The 23,375-nt window shown below is 42.8% G+C and overlaps 1 protein-coding gene across 4 annotated transcripts in view; it reads right to left on the reverse strand.

Moving 5' to 3' along the window:
• The window catches only part of Nhej1 (non-homologous end joining factor 1), an 89,114-nt gene that overhangs the window by 33,826 nt on the left and 31,913 nt on the right, over positions 1-23,375 (reverse strand). The gene's annotated exons all lie outside the window — the stretch shown is intronic.

The following is a 23,375-nucleotide window of genomic DNA, read 5'->3' on the forward strand; positions in this document are numbered from 1 at the left end:
GATTATCACTACATGGGAGAAGATGGTAGGGAAGGGGGATATACAGAAATAGACTGAAGACTAGATAATCAGTCCTGGAAACTTCTCAGTAACCTTCCAAAATTCATTCCCCCAAGGGGGGGAAAACACTAGAAAATTAGGAAAACCTTGAATATGTTCTCAAGGGAGAAAATGATGCTAAAAGAAACCCAGATGTGGTGAATATAAAATGAATGGAATTTTGGACTCATTCCTACTGTCAGCCTCTCTTAGAATTGAGGCAAAGGCAATTGCAGACTTGGGAAGAAAGGCTTAACTTGACCAAATTAAAATGGACTAAAGCCACAAAAAGACCATGCGTAAAACAGAAACACACATCAATGAGAGCACAAGATAGGCTCTGAGAATCAGCACAGTGACTGAAAGAAACAGAGGTGATTCAACCAAGGTAAATATGATCACGGCTGAGTACTGATCACAGCTTGATTGAGAGGGGGATATTCTGGTTAATCATAGTTCTATTTAATATTTACCATTTGCTTCTCATATAGATTACCAACTCTCAAAGAATTAGAAAGTATGTTATGAAATAAAAATAACACTAAAATACAAAACCTCCCATAATCTTTCAAAAACATAGGGTGTTCATTTAAAAGTATCAATTGTCATGACTATCTAAGGTTTGTGCAGAATCTGGTCTCAGTTATTGGCTAAGAAGAAATATCTAGAAAGACAGATGGCACCAAGAAAGGAGGTAACAGTGCCCAGATAGGAAAGAGACTTGTTGTTCAAAGGATTTAGTATAGTACAAAGCAATGATACATGATAACAGCAATGAGATGGGGCAGATGCCACACTGATTTTTTCAACTTTCCACACTGCAAGCTTTCTAACAGCAAGACTTTTTTGGTTGTTGCTCTATCGCTGCCTTCAGAACAGTGAGCAGCATACAGTAGGCACTCCAAAATAGTTCCTTGAAGAAGAGGTAAGTGCTATTCTATTTAATGTGTCCTTTCCCCATTCTTTGAAAACTATTTCTTAAAATAAAGAATAAATGCTGTTCACTCTAATATTTTTTCTCATTCTCGAATTGGGAACTTCTCATCTTTCAGGCTCCAGCTCAAATTCCTTCTCTTCCTCAGTCGTCCCTCATCCCTTCCTGCCTCCTTCAAAAGGCCAGAATTAAACCTTTTTTCTTTTCTCCCACAGCATATTGCTTGGGCCTCTCATCTCATTCTGTGTTGAACTATACTTTGGTATTTACATGTCCAACTCTTCCAGGGTTGGCCTATGAGCTTCTTGAGGACAAGGTTCTCATTTTGGTTAGGACAGTTACCCCCATCTTCTAACATAATAGTGAATACTTAAAAATCTCCTAGGTTTAATAAAATAGAATTATATCCTTGGTGTCTAATAAAATGTCAGCATATACTAAGTAAATGTTTATTATGTGAATGAGCTGGAAGAAAGAAAATACCAACACAACCAAGTTGTCTCGAATCCCGGGCAGGGAGGCATGATGCCTTGAAGATAGAGAACTGTCTCTTTCTCTTGGCTGTGAGGAGACCTTGCCTGGTTCCTGTCCCCACTGTCGGGTACTTTGGCATCAAAACTATACAGATAAGTTTGAAGGAGTTTCAGAAAGAGCAGCATAACTGACTTGGAGTGAGGGAGGAAAGGATGAAAGAAAAGCGATTAGGAGCTCCTCTGAGGCAGATGGCCTAAGTGACCTCTGCGACTAGACATGACAACCTTCTGCTTACATCCAGAGAGTAAACACTCAAGAAGGGAGGAATTGTTTAGCCTGGTCCACAAGCTCAAAGCTGAAGGAAGGATGAAACCAAGGAGGAACATCAAAGTACTGTGACAGGAGAGCCAACTAAGAGACACACTGCCCTCCTTGGACTCTGAGAAAACAAGGCCACAAACATTTTCACAGATATCAACAAGTGTCATTATCCTCCTAGTCAGGCATAAAGGAGACCTGCAAGCACACAAACTATTAAAACTAGAATAATTGAAACCTAATGCAAAGTGTCTATGCTGGTACAGTCCTTTCCCATATGTACAATGTAGCCCCATCCCCAGAGTCATGGAAGCAGGGTTAAAAAACCCATTGGGTCTGAGTACATTCATTAGGAAAAGCATCTTCAAGTGGAGATGAGGAAAGAAAAAGGTGAATGAAAGACCAGCAAAACAGTGGAACTGGAACCATGTGCTGGACAACTGGGGAAATCTCTCAGGTGTCCTCATTTGCTATTTCCCATTTTATTCAAACAAAGACATCTCTCAAAATGGGGTTTTCTGGAAACATACTCATTTCTTCCCATTTCCCATTCCACTTCCTGCCTTGCAGTAGGTTCTAGTAGGCTTCAGTGGTGCTGCCAACACTGACAGTGAGTGCTATGTGTGATAGGGACATGGAAGACATGGTGTCCTGCTTCAGAGAATGGTATTCAGTATTCTATAAATAGGTATACAAACAGGTACAAACAGTAAGAAAACAACTGCCAAAAAACAAATGATACATGCAAGAGAAAAATAGGATAGACTACACATAACCACCGTGAAGGACAGGGGAGAGAAGACCACTGTTGATTGAGGGAGGGCTTCCTGGCAGGGAGGAGTTTCCTTCCTCAGGAGGAAAAATAGAAACTGATTGACTGAAATCAATTTATAGTTTACAAAAGGTAGAAGGAAGTGTAGGGTGTCTTCTCTCAAAAATGCTTCTTTGAAAGATGAATTAAACAGAAACCAGAGAACTTAATATGTCCAAGTGACAGATGAAATAATCGTGAGAAGTAGAATTCAAATCAAAGTATTCCAACTTCATATCTGGACAGATGGTGGAACAAATGCTGAGACAATAGAAATAGCCTTGTGAGAGAAGGTAAGCAGAGGGGCTTGGCTGAGAGAGAGGGACCAATTCACAGAAGAATGAGAAATCAGCCACCCAGTCTACTCCCAAATCTTAGTGGTTCCCTCTCTTCAGAAACACCCACCATACTTTAAATTAGGGGCCCTGCAGGATTTCTATTTTCCCACCCCAAATACTCTGCTCTGGGACCTACTCTCCTTCCAACCAGATGCCTGGCAGGTCCTAAAGGCCCTGGAAGCCAAGATTCACATATGGCAAAACTAACAGAAGAAGATACTCCACATATGAACTTCTGATTCGGCTCACAGCCCCACCCTCCTCCTTTACCCCCACCAACCCTGAGGAAACCAGATGTACAAATGGTTAACAGGAGAAAAAAAATCCCACCCAGACCACTTGAAACGCGGCTAGTCTGGCTGGGCTTCCAGTCTGCTCAGAGACTGCTTCATGACTGCTATTTATAGCCTCTGGGTGCCCAGCCCAGCTTCCAGGTCACTAATTGTGGCCCAGCCCTGCGCCAATCACCACACCTCCTCCCCTGCCCTGCAAAAGGGAACAAGAAGCAAATCTAGTTTTGTCCAGCTCAGGAAGAACAGCCAGAAGTGAGATCTGAATCCAAGACCCTGTGTTATAGCCTCACAGAATGTATCAAGACTGTCCAGAAGGGACTGCCTGCACTGGATATCTTGAAGTGCGGAGCTGTGTGCTCCTTCTATAGCAGGCTCCTGTCTTGAATTCTTTAAGTGCATTCAAAGTTAAATTCTGAGTTCAGTCTCACCAGGAAAATATTAGAGAGGGGATGTGCAGGTATTGGTTAGCAAGGGTACCAGTCAACAGCTCCCTAAAGAGCTTATCCCTTTAGTGTCTAAGTATCCATGGATTTATTTGTTTGCCTCCTCTTAGGATCTATCTATTAGATTATCTATTCATTTTTATACCCCTATTCCAGTTGTCTAAAAAAAGAAAAGTACTCAGGAAAAAGGCATGCTCAGAATTAAATGTCTCAAAAAGTTTTCCTAGCATCCACAGAATATATTTTAAACTCTAAACCTTCTGAGTTTCAGATAGAGGTATTGAATATGAGTTTTATGAGGTGCTGAAAATAAGTACCCCCAATTCCAAGATGTTATTATTTGAGTTGTATTCTATAATACTACTTTACTCCTAGAGATACAGATTACTAAAATGGGCAATGACCTTTTTTTGGCACTTGAGGCTTTATGAAGTTATCCTGAATGAAAAAAAAAAGTTTGTTTGTTTGTTTTTTTTTTAAATAAGGCATAGGAGTAAATGGCAAAAATCCCTGGCACAAAGATTCTCTGAGGCTTTTTCTCTAGTTCTGTGTCCATGTTACATACAGGTAACTACTACCAGGCCACATTCTCCTCTGTGAATTCTATATCTGAACCCTAGGTCCCATCTCAATTAAACCTGACCATTGTCAATGATGTTCATATTCAGAACAAAGGACTGGAACAAGAGAGTTAGAATAAGAGATATCCCCTTCCTTTCCCAGGGTCTTAACACCTAAATTATGGTTACCATTCTCTCAGACAGTGCAAGAAGCTCTCAACCCACTGTAGCCTTAAGACTACCCATGCTGCTTAAGACTACACATCCCAACATCAGTTTGCTCCTTCTCATTTAGGGGTTCATTTGGACCACTGGATGATATGGCAGGGATTCTAGTTATTGGAGCCAAAACTAGAATGTTGCTGTGCTATCTCATCATCACCCACAAATACCAATTCTCAGTCCCAAATGGTCCCAAATCTTTCCTCCCAAGACCACAAGGGGAAAAAAGTTTCCAAATTAAAAAACTAAAACTGGCAACAAAGGTGCCCCATGGCAGTAACCTTTAAAACTGGCCATTAAAGTTTATAAGTCAGACGGGCACCAATGTGAACGATCAAGAAGAGAAAAACAGCCCCCTCCCTTGGGGACCTGGAGCCACAGCCTTCCCCCTAAAGCCACAGAGCTGATGTCACAAGAAGCACTTGCAGCCATCAACGGGTCTCTGTATCCCAATTATAATCAGTCACAATGTAGGCCACCCCTGTGTGTCTGTCTGGCTGAGAAGAAAGGAAAGGGGAGGGGCAAGGAGGCATGGGTTGGGGTATATATGAGGTAAGGAAAGGTGGGAAAGGAAGAAAACAAATCTCCTAGCGGGAGGGCTACCTTCAATTCACAGGCCAGGAGGGAACAGGCCCTCTCAGATTCCCTAGGATAGTGGTTCTCAATTTTTTCCTGCCCAACACACACAAGAATGCCACAGATTCCCATCAGTAACTATGTTCATTATGCAGAGGCTCTGAACTAGCCTGATGTGGAGGAAACACAAATCAGAATTTTTTTGGTAAAGGTGTGAATAGTTTGGAAAGGTCTCCAAATCATTCTGACCATCTCCCCTGAGGGGTATTACCCCCTAGGAAGAACCATGAGTTTAGAGAGCCTACTTCTCCTTCCCTCCCTTCCTTCCTTCCATGTATTCAACAAATACGTTTGGAGAGCTTATATGTGCCAGTCATTGTTCTGGGGGTACTGGGGAGACAGCAATGAACACACAGACAAAAATCCCTGTCCTCAATGAGAATCCAGACCTCACAAGGGAGAAAAAGAACAGAATGAAAAAGCAAGACCTTTGGAATATGGATTGTGATAAATGCTAAAGAGAAAAACATCAGGGAAGGGGATAGAAAGCACTTGTGGGGTGGGAAATGGAGCTGAAATTTTAGATAGGGTAGCCAGGAAATCCTCAATTAGAAGGTAGTGTTTAAAAAAAAAAACTAAAAGAAGAGAAAGAATGAGCAATCCAGATATGTGGGGAAAGAACACTCTCAACAGAGGGAAGGAACAGTAAGTGCGAAGGTCCAAAGGTGGGGCACACGTTTAATACCACCGAACACAGCAGTGTAAGGAGCTGTGCTGGAACCCATATGCCATTAGTTATCACAGAGCTCCTTCTCCACCTCAGATCCTACGGCCCTAGCAGTTTGGGCTGACTGCCTGTTGAACTAAATGTCAGGACAGGTTCATACTAACAAGTAGAAAGAACTTAAACAGCTGGTAGATGGGGATATTGGTAGATAAGGTGAACTCAGTATTAAAGTATTTCACTTAAGTAGTTCAAAGTTTTGTTAAACAGAATCTCATCCATTCTTACAAAATCCTTGTACAGCAAGGATAAGTCATATCCCTTAATTATTAGACCAGTTAGGCAGGAGGATCATTTTTAAAATGATTTTAAAACTAGAGCTGGAACAGGATTTGTTCTTTATTCCCAGTTCAGTGATCTATTATTCATAAAATCATAGAACAAAATCTACAGATTATCTTATTCAATCCTTTCATCTTACTGAAGAGCAACTCCCAAAATTAGAATTCAGGCTTCCTGGATAAGGGGTTAACTCTCCTTAGAAAGCAAAACAGGAGGATGGTACAGCTTTTGAAAAAGGGGACTAGTTTTATCAAATCCTGAATTCTAGAAACTGTCCTGGAAGGAGAAGATATGGTGATGACATCAGGATCACAAAAGATTAAGCAGAGTCTTCTGTCCCCTGACTGCTAGAAAGTCTAGTTATCCCCCTGTGCTAGGCTGCTGCCCTTTATCTAGCTCCCCTTCAGCCCCAAATGTCCTTTGGTACACAGAGACTGCCGGAGCCAGTGGACTGCATGTTGTAAAGACCAGAACTAAGTCTGTAGCATGAATATAGACACACACACACACACACACACACACACACACACACACACACATACAGTCGGTGGGAAGGAAGGGAAAAGGAAAGCACACACAACACAACACATCAGGGCAGCTGCAGAAAACAACTGCTTGTTAAGTTAAAATTAAACTCTGCACAAATATTGACCTTTGGAGGGGACCGAAACTGGTCCCATATTTACCAGCTTTATAAATGGGACTGACCACAGCTGCCCCACGCGCTTGGCCAGCATTATGGCAGGATGGGGTGAGGCCACGCTTTGGGGGTGGGAGATGAATGAGAGGGGCAGGAGACATTTTAAACACTCTCTAAAATGTACTTACTACTGGTAGGTCAAAGTTCCCAAAAGCCTTAAAAGTGGAATTTCTAGGAAAGCAAATAAGGTAGTCTCTGAAAGTGGGGGGCCAGAGAAATAGGAAAAAGAAGGAAAAAGGAAGTGTCCAAAATTTTTTAAAAATGCTACGAAGAATGAGAAGCATAACCGAGATTGAAACAAAAGAACACTGGGAAGCTTATCCTTTTGAACCCTGGCCCTTGGTCAAACCAAGAGTCATAAGGTAGAAGACCAGGTGACCAATTTAAGCAACCTAATGGAACAATCTAACTGACCTGGTTTGAGTCTTGGCTCTGCTTCTTACTTGCTATGTAACCTAGGGGAAACTCAAGGACTTCCAGTTTCTTCATCTGTAAAATAGGGATATAATACAAAAATATTGCCCTAATTCATAAAGATCAGAACCAAAAAGAAAACAATGTAAGTGAAAGCACTTTGCCAACCATAAAGACCACACATATATGAATTATTATTAATTCTATCCCAGATAATTGTGCATCTTTATGCTCCAAATTGTAATCTCCTTATAGGCAAAGTCAGGGACTAGTGGGGAGAGCATGAGCTTGCCCTGAACTTGTTAAAGAGCACACCCCAAGCTTCCACTTACTGTAGAAAAGGGGAAGGCCAGCCTACTGAAAAAGGAGCTAGACTCAGAGCTAGACTCAAGGCTGCCAAAGGACCAGATATGAAAGCGAAGAAGGGACTCAGATACCATTTCCCTTCAAGATGAACTCTGGCAAGCTAAGGTTTTCCTGGAACAAACACCATCTGGGAAATAGTTCTGTTCCAAACCTCTGCTGCCTTCACCCTCTTTTATGCCCTCCTTCATGTTCATGACTTTCATGATTAATAATGATAAGAATAAAAAGTCTGGCCCCACCTCCATATAGTAGAGTATGACACACACCCCATCCCCATTGTGCCACAGAGAATCACAATTATGATAACATTTCAAATAAAAGTACATGAAGAGACTTTGTTAAAATTAGTTGTCCAGTGTTACAGAATGTTCCTGTGCTTGTATGTGGTTTATTGTTTATACTATACATCTTAAAACCATGGTAAACAAGCAACTGTCATTTATGCATATGGAAAAGGTGGTGACTAAGTTAAAGTCCTTTATCTCCTCAGTGTTAAACAAACACATGCTGCTAGTCTCTTTTGACTCTGTTTCACTCGTTCAATGTTTTACTTAATATATTACAGTTTATATTGTTGAACGTGTGTCACAAAATATAAACAATGTACAGCAGAACCATGTCAGCAATTCAGGAAGAATTTCCAACGCTGCAGTCTCTGTGGTCACAGGGCAGGAAGATGTTTTGCATTTGCTGCACCAAATACCTGCTAAAGCAGAGAGGCAAAACAAGGAGGGAAGGAAAGGGACAGACAAGGGGGAGGAGATGGGAAATTATACTCAGGTAGAGGAGCAGTTTAGATCCTGATCCAGAAACTTATCTTAAAATGTAATCATTATAGTTTCTATCACCTTTTTTTCTATGGCTTTGTCCTTCTTCCTAGGCCCCAGATAAGTGATAAGCCTCCAGGTTCAGCCACTCAGAGACTCTGGAGCCTCTGTTATGGAAAAGAGCCCTTCCTCACGCCACTTCCACCCTTCTCATGAGCAACTGGCTCCCTCTCTACAGGTCTTCCTTCTCTCTTCTATAAACTATGAAGAAATGAACTTAGCTGATCTTCTCTATGAGCCTAATAAGATTCCTTGCCGAATCTATCAGGCTATATAGCAAGAACTGGCATTTCAAGATATTCCAAACTTCCAGAAAAAGTAATATAAAACTCACCATAAGTAAGACTGTCACCAATTTAATACTCCAAAATAAAGTTCACCCCTTTATTCTCAGCACCAAAGCTAGGAGCAGCCCTTAAGAGAGCTCAGTAGACCTCCTCCCACAGCATTCTCATCCCAATAAAGTCAATGGCTAGGGCAAGTGGTTCTAGGCTAGAAGAATGAGGTAGGGTCTGATAAAAGCATCTTCAAGAGCAAAATATTCTTAATGAAAAGCTCAGGGCTGGCTGGGGATGTGGCTCAAGTGGTAGCATGCTCGCCAGGCATGCGTGCTGCCTGGGTTCGATCCTCAGGACCACATAAAACAAAGATGTTGTGTCCGCCGAAAACAAATAAATAAATAAATATTAAAACTATCTCTCTCTCTCTCTCTCTCTCTCTCTCTCTCTCTCTCTCTCTCTCTCTCAAAGCTCAGGGCTTTGATTAAGCTAAGTAAATGTCTGAAAAGAATGAAAAAGCCCACAATAAGACAAGTGATCATCATCGGACAAATAGATGTCATATATCCAAGGATGCTTTGCCTGTAAGAGGTCTCTTTTTTTTCAATATTAATTTTATTTGTTTATTTTTATGTGGTGCTAAGGATCGAGCCCAGGGCCTCACATGTGCTAGGCAAGCACTCTACCGCTGAGCCACAACCCAGCCCTGTAAGAGGTCTCTTGTCTCTGCAGCTCCATCTGTAAGAGCTTGCTGATCCTCTCCCAGACTGAATATGGGCTGCCTGAGTTCAATATAATTCAGCAAACTACCACCACTATAGGATTTCTAATTGAACACTGTTTGTTTTAATGATCTCCTCTTCTCTCCTGGCCAAGCTGGTAGATGGGTGTTTCAGAAAAGTCCCTAAGCAGATCATGTGCCAGGGCTGATTCTTACTTAGAATTTCTTGGTCTAACCAAGCAAAATGTCATTCCTGGGGCTTCAAACACTTTAATATTGAAGATGACTATAACATAGGCCTACAAAGGACTGTGCTCATACAGGCTTGAGAAGTATAAAATGGAAACCAGAGTCTTAGAAAAATGTTTGGATGTAACTCAACAATAAGGATAAAAATCTACAGAAACTAGATAGGGCCAGAAGAGTGAAGGCACAAAAAGAGGCCCACAGACCTGGAGGACATGTCTACACACAAGCACCCATTTATTTTATATCTGAGGCCCAGATGTTGCATAAGTTTCTAATTGTGTAAGAACTATGTCTGTAATCCAGAAATAACTAAATTTCCAGCATATTAGGAAGCACCCCTCCACTGTAATCTTTGAAGCCCCTAAAGAAGCAAATAAGGAAACACTGCTACTGGGTACTAGTAAGCACTACCGACTCACCAGCTCTAGGAAACAGAGACCCAACAGAGTCTTATTCAAGCCAAGGGAAAACGCTGTTAAAACATACAAAACTCCTTTGACTAATGCGAGAGGGGAAAAGAGCCTCTATAATTAACAGAAACTGTCACAGGCATTGGGGGCCTCCGATGTGTTCAACACAAACCACTTAAAAAGACCCGGTCTTCTAGGAGAAGGCTGGAGTTTGTGAGTGGAGCTCCAAGAGCTGGGGACAGCATGTCCAAAAGAATCCCACCATATTAAAAAGAGAGAGGAGAAAAAGGGAGTGGGGTGGGGGGAACTCAAACCTCAGCTTAATGTTTTTCCACCACTGGCACTAAAAAGCAAAAAAGAAGTCCAAATGCAACCAGTTTTCAATTAGGGCCTAATTAGAAAGAAAAGTGGCACTGCTATGACAGATCTGTGGGGGAAGAAATGTAGTCAATGACTTTCGTTTGGGCTGAGCCATCCACTTGAAAGCTGTAATGATTAGAGGGATAATTTATGGTGAGAGATGGTGGAGGAGAAGGGAGGAGGAGAAGAAGAGAGCCTGGGGCTGGCTGATTATGCAAGTCAAGGGCCAAACAAGATGGTCAAAAGCATGTATTGATCAACCACCATTTGCAAAGCATTATGGAGAGGGCTGCAAAGAGAAATAAAGATCACAACAGATATCACCCTGACCCAGACAGGCTTATAAACACTATCCCTGCAATAAGATGCACCACATAACAATCAGCCATTGTATACATATACACAAGTCTTCTGAGAAAATTTAACCTCAACTTCTTTTTATATACAAAGTCCACTCTGACAACTCACATGGCCTCTCTGCATTTTTCCAAGTTCTCTACTAATTTCCACACATGACACACAGATGCCTCCCAAGAAAAAGATGCTATCATCAAATATAATTCCTGAATGAAGTGATCTGGATTGCCCCAGCCCTCAAAAGAAGCCAAGTCAGGCCTATGCCCTCAGGCAGGCTGAGACACTACATCGAGAGGAACCTCAAAATGGCTAGAAGGACATTTTCTACTCCCTTTATGATCCCAAAGGATTTGGATCCATTTTCTATGTTAAACGCCATAATACCAGAGAATAAGCAGAAAGGAGGTGAGGATGGGCACCCTAATATAGGACTATAAGAAGGAATCAGCTGGTTCCACACAGTACTTGCAATCAACAAAGCAGTTTGATTGGTAGAGGAATGGAATGCTTTCTTCCCCTTGCTCTGGGGTACCTTCTCCCTTGTTGATTTAGTTCAGGCAACTTGGAGGAGGGACAGGAAGGGCTAGGGCAAACATGTCACAGCCTGTAGTGAATAGGGCCAACAGAAAGAAGAGGCAAAGAACAGAGCTAAGGGGAAAGGAAAAGAGGAGAGGCCTCTCTTCCCATCCCACAACCTGGGCTCCATCCAACACAAAGTTAATTCCTAACCTCGGCTTCACCACCCTGCCCACTACTTACATGATTTATCCCCCTATCTGCCTCCATCGCCTTTACAAGCCTCCCAGCCCTGCACACCATTATAAAAGCTGTCTGTGCTGCTAGCTCGACCTGGCCTGGCCCAGGCTCCTGCCACAGTAACCCTTCCCCACCCCTTCGTTTTACAAGCCTTCCGCCATCATGGAAATCTGAAATCCCACGAAAGAACAGTAAACATCTCAGGAGAAAGAAAATATCTAGGCAGGTCACTCTGGACAGCAAATTCACAAATAGACTGATGTGTCTAAGCCAGGGATGAAGGCTTCTAGGCAACAATAGCAAGCTACCTTCTTGCCTGAGCTCAGATGGACAATAACAAAGAGATGCACACAGAGATGTGTCAGTCCTTTATGGGGCACAGCCAAGCATCCTTTGTGCCCAGGAAATTCCCAGGCTCAAGAATCAACCAGCATGTCAGGGAAAATCACAGATAAACATGGATATTGAGTTTAGAGAACCACGTGGAAATATAAAATGTTAAATAATGGAAAGAGACTAAATATTATTCAGACCACAGACTAAGAAGCAGCTCTTCTTATGGTCTCCATAGGGAGGCGGCATGGTTTAGCAGAAAGAACATGGGCTTCAGGTTTGGCTAACTGGGTCTGAAAGCTGGCTTCATCATTTATTTATTAGCTAAGTGACCTTGGGCATCTTATATTTTCTGAATCTCTTTTGTCTTTGTACTATGTGAAGATATAAAGATTAACAATAAGATTTACAGCCAGAGTGCCTAGCACTCAAAAGGTACACAAAATAGTAGCTATTTTGATAAGCTGGGGGTTAACCATCTGAAAATAGAGGTGGAGTGGCAGGTCCTATTCCTTCCTTACGCAAATTCAGCCTCTTTCACAGGTTTTTCCTTTACTCTATGCAAACTTTCCTTTTGCAAACCAGATTCCACTATTTGATCTGGCCAGAGAATGAGCCAAAGGGAGTTCCTTAGGGAAGTATTCTTTCTTACTCTTGAGTAATCTGGTCCCTTCATCACTCTGAAGTCTTAAATCTAGTTCTGCTCCTGACCTTCCTCACTAGGGCCTCAATAGCTCCTCTAACTTCAGTGTAAAAAGTATTTTCTTTCCCTTCATGTGCCTCCCAAAACCTGCTAGCACCCACTGGGCTCCGGTCTCCCCAAATGTCCTATCACAATAGTGCCCAAGCCAAAGGTCAAGGGCAGACATTCCCCCAATTAGCTCGGTGGAGAAGGGACATGAGGGAATTCCTAAGGGACTCTCAGAGTGCTCTGCCAGCGAGGCTGAGTGTTCCCCGGAGCTCTGCTACTCACTTGGGAGTAAGCAGCGGGAGATGGAGGTGGAGGGCGGGGAGGGCAGGGAGAGAAGAGAGCCTTGATTCAGGGACAGAGTCCGCTACAGGCCGGGCTCCGCTGAGGTTTCTCGGGTGAAATAGGCCTCTGTGGTGGCTATGTCTGTAAATCGGATGGAAATGCCCATAAAGCCATATCAAACCCTGTGCAGAGAAGGACAGGGATATATATAGAACCAGGAACCAAGGGGGCCACAGGGAATTCAGGCGGACAGCTCCGCCCAGCCCTTAAACCCGCCCCGGGAAGGGGGAGGCCCAAGGAACAAGCTCCAGGAATGAAGGTTGGAGACAGCCCGGCGGGTTTGGAAGGGAGTGGGGAAGTTAGGGGCGTCAGGGACAATGCTGGAAGAGAGCTAATGACTAGGCTGTGGGAATCAATCAGGGTCAGGTTTGGAGTGGAGGTGCTGCTCCAGCTCCAGAATGCTGGGGAGCTTTATCTGTCCTGAGGTGACTGACAGCCTGCCTGGGATCCCACGGTCTTGACAGGGCTCTGTTTCCTTCTCAGAACCAAACAGCCTCTGATAAAACTTATTTCCCTATCTTCCTCATCCTCCCAACCAGCACCTCCACTTTAAATTAGTCCAGGGGCTGGTTACACCACTCCTCACTCCCTTAACTCATTCCCAGCTTGCCAGAGCAATGAGTTGGGGGCAGGTGAGGAGGTGTCCCTAAATAAGGGAAGTATCCCAATAGGACAACCTCTCAAAAGACAGATACAAACTCACAGAAAGGAAAATGCAGCTCACAGAATGAGCCAGAGCCTCAGAAACCATGGCATCTGGTTGAACCAGGCCCTGAAGGAGACAGTCCTACCAGGACAGAAAGTGACTGAGCTCATCTTCTGCTCTGATTTGCTAGGATCCCCCTCTCCACCAATCTTCTTGCCAAATTAGCATACTGAAGTCCACAGCTTGGTGTTGGGGCTAGAAGACCCTAAATGCACCACAATTTCTTACCTGAGCAACAGCCAGGGTAGCCATTCCTCCCATCCCCAATGCAAAAGAGAATCTTTTTCTCAGTCCCAGTTCTTTTCCCCAGCCAGCACAAGTGTGTCAATGTTTTGGCGCCACCTGCTGTCCTTTCCTGACCATTGAGGAGGCCAGATCCTTGAACTGGATGGACCTCAAGTTTACCTTCCTTAATTCAGCATAAGCTCTAAGGGAATGGAACCCAAAAGAAAAGAAACCACAATTTCTACCAAAGGGAACTTTCCTAGGGAGTGCTCTGGAGAAAACCAGTGTTCTATTCTTCTCCTGTTTCCCAGCTCTGATGTCTTAGAAACCAATTAGCGGGAGGGGGGATAGTAGAGGATAGGAAGGGCAGCAGAATACAACATACACTAGTATGGCAGTATGTAAAAAAGTGGATGTGTAACCGATGTGAATCTGCAATATGTATATGGGGTAAAAATGGGAGTTCATAATCCTCTTGAACCAAATGTATGAAATATGATATGTCAAGAGCTTTGTAATGTTTTGAACAACTAATAATTAAAAAAATATGTATGGGCAAAAAAAAAAAAAAGAAACCAATTAGCTAGAACTTTCTCACTGGGTTATTTCTAGTATTAAAACCATTAGTTTGAGAGATTCCTTCTCCTTGTGGATTTGAGAATAGTGAATACCCAACAAGAATTTCTCTAGTTAATAGAGTCCAAACAAGTTAACTTATTTCTAAAGCACACTGTTTGGTTTTCTTGGTTTTAGGTAGAAATTCTAATTTGTACCTAGATGACAATGATCTAGTGTTTGTCATCACAACATTGTAATGGAAGCAGTGTCACCCAACAACTGATGACTCAGATATTTTATACTGTTCTATAATTCTGATGGCCCTCACTCTGGGTAAACATTCTAACAAACATGTGATAAGTTTTTTTTTTTGATAAATCACCTCACAGATACAAATGCTTAGTTCATTCATTTACTAAGTATTTCTGTAGCACCTTCCATGGACCAGGCACATACTGAAGTAGTGAATAAGACAAACAACATTTGCTCTCATGGAGGCTACATTCTATTCTAGCATCCTTCACCTGACTCATTTAGGTAATGCAGCAATTCCTCACTCATCTTAAGAGCCCCTGATGAAGCAAAGATGAAGACAAAAATATAAACAAATTTCACAAAGAGACAAAATGAAGAAATATAAGAAGAAATGTAGAATGGGGGCAATGAATGAGTGTAGTATATAAGAATTATTCCTTCAAGCTAAGTTTTTCCCCTAAAGCCCATTCCTGGACCTAAATCTAGGACCTGCATGCCAGTTTCCAAGGCCAGCTCTCCTCAGCTCTCCAGAGTTACAGGACTTTAGTAGAAAACATGGAGAAGTGGCATTTGTTCAATACCTGGGACCAAAGGCTTCAATTATTTGCAAATATTTTCTCGAATGTCACCAAAGAAAACAGATGGGACCTCTATCAAATGTATTTCCATATTGTAGAAGAAATAAATTTCCACAGGCTGTTCTATGAGCCAGGAAAACAAAGTCAGCCTTCGAATCTTAAGGTAGCCATGCCCTCTCCTGATCTTACTCTCCAACTGTTCCCAAGTGGGACCATGCTACATTGGTGACCACAAAATCTTAAAGAATTATAAAAAAGAAGGTTCCAAAGTTTCTCTGATAACAGAAACTTTTTTTTTAGGCAGGTTAAAAAAATCCTTCCCTTTACTTCAACCCCATTCTTATTGTTACAATTCAAATTTATCCCTTCTTGAGCTATTTTGAATGAAATGCCAAAAAACTATTGACCATATTACATGTGCTAATTTTTCATGAGCTACCATCCAATCTATTGTCTGAATGAAATAATTTTCTTGCTTTGGGGTTTTTCTTTTTTTATTGTATGTCCATTCTTTTTATTATTGTTCTTATTTTCCTTTGGGCACTAAGTCCCCCATGCATCTTTCAAACAGAATACCAAAATTCTAAAAGCCCAACTAATGCTAAATACAATTGGTCTGGGATCCATATGCTATTTCTTTAATTATATAGTATCCAGACTATACCAAAGACTATCACAGTTGGGTGCCCTTACTAGTGAAATCTTTCAGGAAAGAGAGAAAGAGAGAGCGAGAGAGCAAGAGAGCGAGAGAGCGAGAGAGAGAGAGAGAGAGAGAGAGAGAGAGAGAGAGAGAGAGGTGGGGGGGAGCAGAAAGGAAGGAAGAAAGGCAGGCAGACAATATTTCCCACCTAAGGAATAGAAGTGTACTTTATAGGAAAGAAGTTCTATTAAACAAGGTCTGAGAATAGCTAAAGTATCTGACAAAGGTAGCAGCAACCACAGCTGATAAGCAGGGAGCCCGAGATATGGGCTCAATGACTTGCTGAGGATCACAAAAGAAGTCACAGAAACTTTTACTTCCTTTCCTTAGATTCCCCGACCTCAAAAGAACTGCCTGGGACTCTTTCACTAATTTCCCCACAGAGAATGAGTTCCTCATTTGCCCCTATTAGGCCCTGTGTGTTTTCTTTATGCGGCATTCTTCTTTGGATAGACACCTGTCTGGCTTCCTTTCTGAGCCACATGGAGGGCAAGGGTCATGTCAGGCATCTTTGTATCTCCAGCACTCAACAAGTACTTAAAAATGCTAGCTTCCTATCCTCTACTACCTGTGCAAGAATCTAACCCAATAAATGCTGGATAAGGACGACACATAACAGCAGACATCCAGCATGACTGCACTAAGCTGTCAGACCAGTTTGGGATATTGGCAAGAAAACTTTCTCTTGGCCCAGACGTTTACTCTTAAGGTTTCCCTCCTCCTCAAGAGACTCCAGGAAATAGGGTTAGTTTTAAAGTTCAAGAAACTCCAATCATCCCTGTTTTCTCCAGGCTGAGGGACTAAAGGAAGACTGCAGATACCTCATGAATATTGATGAGTCCCTGTGGTCACATGAATATTAACAACACCCTGTGGCTTTCGGGAATAGCAGCCCAGCTAGAAGGTCTAATATTAACCTTGGCTGGGCCCAAAAGGTAGGAAGACCATATGCCCATACATCCCCATGGGGAGTAACGAGTGGACAGCAGAGGCCAGTGTAGGGATCTGCTATTTTTTGGCCCCTATGCAAACATGGGCACGTGGGCAGTTAAGCAAAGACTAAACATTGTGCCCCATGTCCCTGGCACTGGGGGCTCTCTGTTGGATGCTACCAGGGCAGGAATCCTCAATTCTCAAGCCTTGCAAAAGTTGGGATGTACAAACAAATTCATGTGCAATTCCAAAAAACACCAGTAGGGCTCTACTGACCTAGTTCAATTGCTGTATCAGAAGAGCAAGAAGTCCAACCAGAATCAAATCATAACAGTGAATCAGGCAAAAAAAAAAAAAAAAAATTATACATATATATATATATTTTTGAAGGTCACATGTTAATAATAGTGAAAGATCTATAAACGGTGTAGTTTCTAGCCATGAGACTAGCAGACACAGGGAGTAATGACAGGTTTAAAAAGAAAGATGTTCTAGGGTTAAAGCAGTAAGAGATAGAAAGTACCAATTTCTATTTGTACCTATGGCTGCAGGTGTAGTTCCGTGATAGAGCTCTTGCCTGGCATGTGGGAGGCATGAGGCTTTGGGTTTGATCCTTAGCATCAAAATAGATAGACAGACAGACAGACAGACAGATAGATAGATAGAATGTATAATATATAAATAATATATATACAGATATATCTTTTAACATCTACAGACTTTAAACCCAAGAGACATCAGAAAGAATGATCACTATTATTTAAAAAAATAAAAAAAGTAGTACTGTGAATCAGAATCAACCAAAGAAATCCATATACCACTAGCCTTGAGTATAAGTTTAAAACCTACTTCTGTGCTATATGACAGTGCTGATAAAAGGAAAGGCAGGGTAAGGTTCCCATGCAGTGGTCAGAATTAATGCTAATAACGAGATTACTGCTATACTCACACACCAGGACAAACTACTCTTAAAATTAGAAAAGTGCCTCTTCATTCCTCTAACCCCATCCTACTTCAAGGCCTTGACCTTTTAGCTCGGCCTGAAAAGCTGATCCAGCCCCCTTCTTGCACACTCTGGAAGAACAGAGACGCCTGTGGACCTCGCCCAAGCTGAGGTGGTAAGAGGCCACACCTAGGAAGAGGGTGGGGGCTACTCACGGGAGCTGTGTTCTGTCACACAATTACCATATTATGTGGCTCTAATAAAAAGAAATACTTGAAGTTTTACTAGTGCCATATAATAAAGTATTTATAGAATCTGAGGGGGTGGGCATAGAATGGGGGAGGGTAAGAGGAAGAATCAGAATTGTTAGCAATAGCCTGGCAACAACTCCTGTATTGACCTTACAGGTAGACTGCAGAGCTTTCAGCCTGGGACAGCCTGCTACTCTTATTAGCCTGGTCCAAGGTGGCTTAAGTTCACTCCTCTACAATAGTATGTCTCTAATTTCTTCCTGGCTAAGCAAGAGTGAGATGAGAAACTTGGAGGAATAGGCAGGAGAAACTAGGAATGCAAGCAAAACAGTGGGCCTGAGCCTCCAAAGGCTGGGAAGCAGAGTAAAGGGGCATCCACTGAATGAGCAGAATGTCTGCTTTCAAAGGTTCCATTCTGGAGTTAAACTTCTAGCTCACACCATCCAGCACAGCTGACCGTTTCTAAATCTGCCAGGGTTTTCCATCGTTGCACAGCCCCTTCCACACACCTCTTACACTCTCCACTCACCACCCCACACCTACTCCAACCCACAGCACATGCCCATGGCCCCTCCCCACACACAGTCCCAGCCACAATGCACACACACAACACACTCTCTACAACACACTCCTTCCAAAGAGCATGGGACGCCCGCCTTTCCTGGGCATCATCCCAACAGTAGACATATGAGATAAAAACATTTTCTGCATCTACAACCCTCTTTAACATTTCAAATTTTTCTAGTACCAAAAAAATCTCCCCAAAGAGAAAGAGAGAAGTGAGGGCTGTGGCATTATTACAGAGGAGACTATAAACAGAACAAATATAGAGCTGCTTTATTACAAGGCAGTGTGGGGTTGGTGGCTGGCTGATTACAGGGACACTCCCCAGAACTCTCTGCAGTCCCAGACCTCAATAAAGGCAAGACTATGACTGTGTTCAACTGAGGGGCAACTGGATCCAGGGCACCCTAGAATCCCTTCAGATTCCAGTCCAGGATGTGATACCTGCCTTAGTTGAAGATAAGGAAGAAAGCAAACACAATCTAAGAATGACCTGCTTGGCAAAGAGCACCAGGCCATCTTCTCAAAGGCAAACAATTAATGTGCCTTGGGTTTCTTAAAATCAAAGGTTTCCAAATTTCATTCAGAAGAGAAAAAAAGTCTAGATAAATCAAGAACACATTGATAGATTTAAAACCTGTCTACATCGGGGACAGTGTAGAGAAAGGGGAAAGAATGGATTAGAAGACAGAAAGGGAAGTAACACAGTTTGAGTGACTAAAGCAACCCTTGTTACGCATAAAATCATAGAAGGAAAGAATGGGAAATCCACAAGTCCTCTCTCTCTTCTGGGCTCTGGGCACACGGCGTCCCTTCCTGGGTGACTCACAGTGGGATCACCTTCACCCCCTGCTTCATGTGGTGAGGCCCTCTTTATAGGGAGACACACCACGAGCCTTCTCCTCCTCCACGCCTGCGAGCCAGGGCCATTGCGTCACTGACCTCTACACATGCTCACTCCCTCCTCTTTCCAGCAGCCACCACACAAGGGATCTTGTCTTGTGGTCCCCGCAATCCTTTCATCTGGGCTCCAAACCCACTGTCACCTTGGCCCTGAATCACTCCCCAAGAGACACAGGGAAAACAGAACTGGACAAGAGTGTCTGGGTCTCGTATGGCTAGAATTTACTGATCCTTGCTGGTGAGAGAACCAGGGCCATGCTCTCTCTCCTCAGCCCAAAGAAAGGGCACAGGAATAATTTTGAACCTGGCTCTGTGGCCAGCCCTGCCTACAGACTAGGCTTCTAAATTGGGCGATACCCATTCACCATGGCTCCCAAGAGCTGAGGGACAAAAAGGACCAAGAGGTAGCCCTACATGTTCTAGCTCCTCTACCTTGCTTGTTGGATGGCTGATGAATTGTGAGAGGTACAAGAGAGTCAGCAAGAGACTCCCACCCCTCACCCCCGGTTCTGTCCTCATCCCTCTTGGCTAGTCTGTTCTCAGGGCAGCCCCAAGGAAAACATCAGGCTGCTGAAAATGTCAGTCCCTCTCAGATCTTTCTCCAGGACGGAGGATTCCCTCCAACTCTGTCTCAGCTCATTTCCATGTTGCGTGGTTCTAACAGTTTTCTTTGACCTTCTATGTGGGGATAATCCACCTTGGTGTTTGGCCATTTTTCTCTAATTTTAGAACCTGCATTTTAATGGCAGATTTAAGATGAGTTACAGGACTGTTTTCTTACTCCCTACATTTTCTTCATTCTCAAACACATTTTATTAGAACAGAGTCTCAAACACCGTGTGGGAGAGCGGGGAAAGCTCTGTACTAGAAAGTCAAAGACGAGGTTCTGGTTTCCACTACAATTACTTTTGGAATTCGGGATCAGTCAATTTCTTTGAGCCAATCTATCACATCTCCTCAGTCTTAAGTGGCCCTAAGGGGCTTAAAAAAAAAACAAAAAACAATAACTTTGTTCTTTATTTTTTTATCACTGTTATTGTTGTTGTTGTTAGGTACAAGGGATTGAACCCAGGGGCACTTTATACCACTGAGTCATATCCCCAGCCCTTCTTATATTTTATTTAGAGAGTCTCACTAAGTTGCTTAGAGCATAGCTAAGTTGCTGAGGCTGGCTTTGAACTCACGACTCTCCTGCCTCAGCCTCCTGAGCTGCTGGGATTACAGGTATGGCCACCATGCCTGTGTATTTTTGGTATTTTTTTCTGGGTAGACGGTCAATATAATTGTGTTGCCTTTTGCTCAATGAAGCCTGCCTACCTCACCAGGTAGCTATACAGTCCAATCAAATCATAAAGGCTAAAGTCCTCTGCAGAACACATAGCAGCACAAAACTATACTAAGTGCTTCCCGTGCAGGAAAAAAGTTGAACAACATACAATGTTCCTACTCTTGGGGAACTTGACATCTAAGGGGGGGTGGTACAGAAAAGTCAGTAATTATAGTACAGCATTGAGATAGCCTACAACTGAGCTTAGTAACACATGAGAAGGACAACTAAACTGAACTCAGAGTGTGTGTGTGTATGGGAGGGGTGGCCAAGTAGAAGCATGGGAAATAAAGTTGGAGATCTGAGTAGAGGTCGGATCATAAAGGGCCTTGATGGTTTGATTAGGGAGTTTAGACTTTATCCTAAGGGCAATAGGAAGCCACCCAACAGTTTTAAGCAAGGACATATGACCAAATTTACTTTGATCAGTAGTTTCCATCTGGTTTCCTTTCCTGATTGCAGATCTCTGGGGTTAGTGGAGCATTAGAAAAAAAGCAGAGGTTCAGGTTGGGCCTAGTTATTTTCTTCCTATTCTTTAACATTTTGGTTTACTTCTCTCTCTCTTTCTGTCCCCCACCCTATGCTCTCTCTCTCTCTCTGTCTACCCCCACCCGCCTCTCTCTCTGTCACAAGCACACACAACAGAAAACCTTTGATTATATGGCTCATCTTTCCAACCAGTTGTCCTATTGACCTAGGCTTTTAGCCTTTCTTGACTATTTCCCCATTATCACCACCCTCCAAATAGGGCTGTCAAGTAACCCTGCCAATAATCCACATTTCTAATCCAAGGTTCATTTCTTATCTCCCTCTTGAATTCCACAACTCTGCCAGTATTTACTTTTCTCCACCATCCTAGATCTCTCAACCTCTAGAAACAATTTGGTGGCCTCCTAACAGAAGATTAAGATAAAGCTGACCAAACATAATCAATCTGCATAAGAAAGACCCCAGAGGCCTAAAGATGTAGATCAATGGTAGAGCTGCTTGTTCATCATGCAAGTGGCCCTGGGTTCAAGCCTTAGCACTGGGGAGAAAATGAAAAAAAGGAAGACCTCATATCTAGATGATAATACAAACAAGAAAGTGAACTATATGAAAGCATCCACTCCTTTTCTTTTTTCCATGCCTCACTAAGTCTTCTAGGATGTAGTTTACGGTCTAGAATCAATACCCCACCGGAAAATCAGCATAGTCATTAACTTTACCTCTTGACCTCACACCATACCTTCTAATCACACAACCTTGGCATTGGGAAAGAAATCATATTTATTTTATTTTTCTGGAACCGGGGACAGAACCCAGGGATGCTCTACCACTAAGCTATATTCCCAGTCCCTTTTTTTGGTTTCTATTTGTTTGTTTATTTTTGATACCAGTGATTGAACTCAGGGGCACTCGACCACTGAGCCACATTCCCAGCCCTATTTTGTATTTTATTTAGACATAGGGTCTCACTGAGTTGCTTAGCACCTTGCTTTTGCTGAGGCTGGCTTTAAACTCGCCATTCTCCTGCCTCAGCCTTCTGAGCTGCCGAGATTACAGGCATGAGCCACCATGCCCAGCTGTTTTTATTTTTGCCAAGACTGACCTTGAACTTGCAATCCTCTTGCCTCAGCTTCCCAAGTTGCTACAATAACAGGCATATGCCACCACATCATGCTAGGGGAAGAAACTTTAGTCCAATTTTCCACCTCACTGTCAGTGCTCTTTAGTATGAGAATCAATGTTTCTTGCTGCCTGAAATCCCCTTAAGAATTCCTTTTTCTATTCATCCCCACTGAAGAGATTTAGGGTAAAACCACTAGATCTACTAGGGACTAGCTCAACTAGTTAGTTTTAAAGTTCTAGAACAATTCTTTTCAAAGTGCATCAGAAACCGGGCACTGTGACACATGCCTGTAACATCATCTGCTCAGGAGACTGAGGCAGGAGGATAGTAAGTTCAAAGTTGGTTTTGGCAAAAATAGCAAGGCCCCATCTCAAAAAACAAAAACAAAAAAGCCCACAGGCAAAGTATGCTCAAAGAACTGGTGCTGGTCCATGAACTCTTTGCAATGAGCCCATGATGACACACTTATAGAAACTGAGTGTAAGCATTTGAAAACTTAGTAACCTCGTATTGTCAGGACACCCAAAGTTCAGAGGACTCACCCCAATGAACAAGGTACAAAAACGTTTTATTGCTAAATGTATACTGTAAATCACCATGGTACATGCTGCACATTGGTTATACATAGTAAGATCGTGTGTCAGATACTTTGAAAAATACTGTTTCAGAAGATTTCCATGTGAAAAGAAACCAGTGGGTCCTGGGGTAGGCTAGCTCTTCTCTTTTCCCACTTCTGGGTTCAATGAAGAGTGAATGTGCTGCCTAAGGATGAGGAACAGGAAGCTGCTCCCGCTACTTCACTGGCTATATGGGGTGAAGAGGAGGGCAGGAGTTAGCGGCCAGGTTATCAGGCAGTAACAAACTCAGCATCCAAGCACGCGACTTCCAGCAATGCAAGGAGCTTCCTTTGTTTTGGGAAAACAAGAGCTGCAAGAAGCTTCT

The sequence above is a fragment of the Urocitellus parryii genome, chromosome 1 (genome assembly GCF_045843805.1).
Source record: "Urocitellus parryii isolate mUroPar1 chromosome 1, mUroPar1.hap1, whole genome shotgun sequence".
NCBI classification, from domain to species: domain Eukaryota; kingdom Metazoa; phylum Chordata; class Mammalia; order Rodentia; family Sciuridae; genus Urocitellus; species Urocitellus parryii.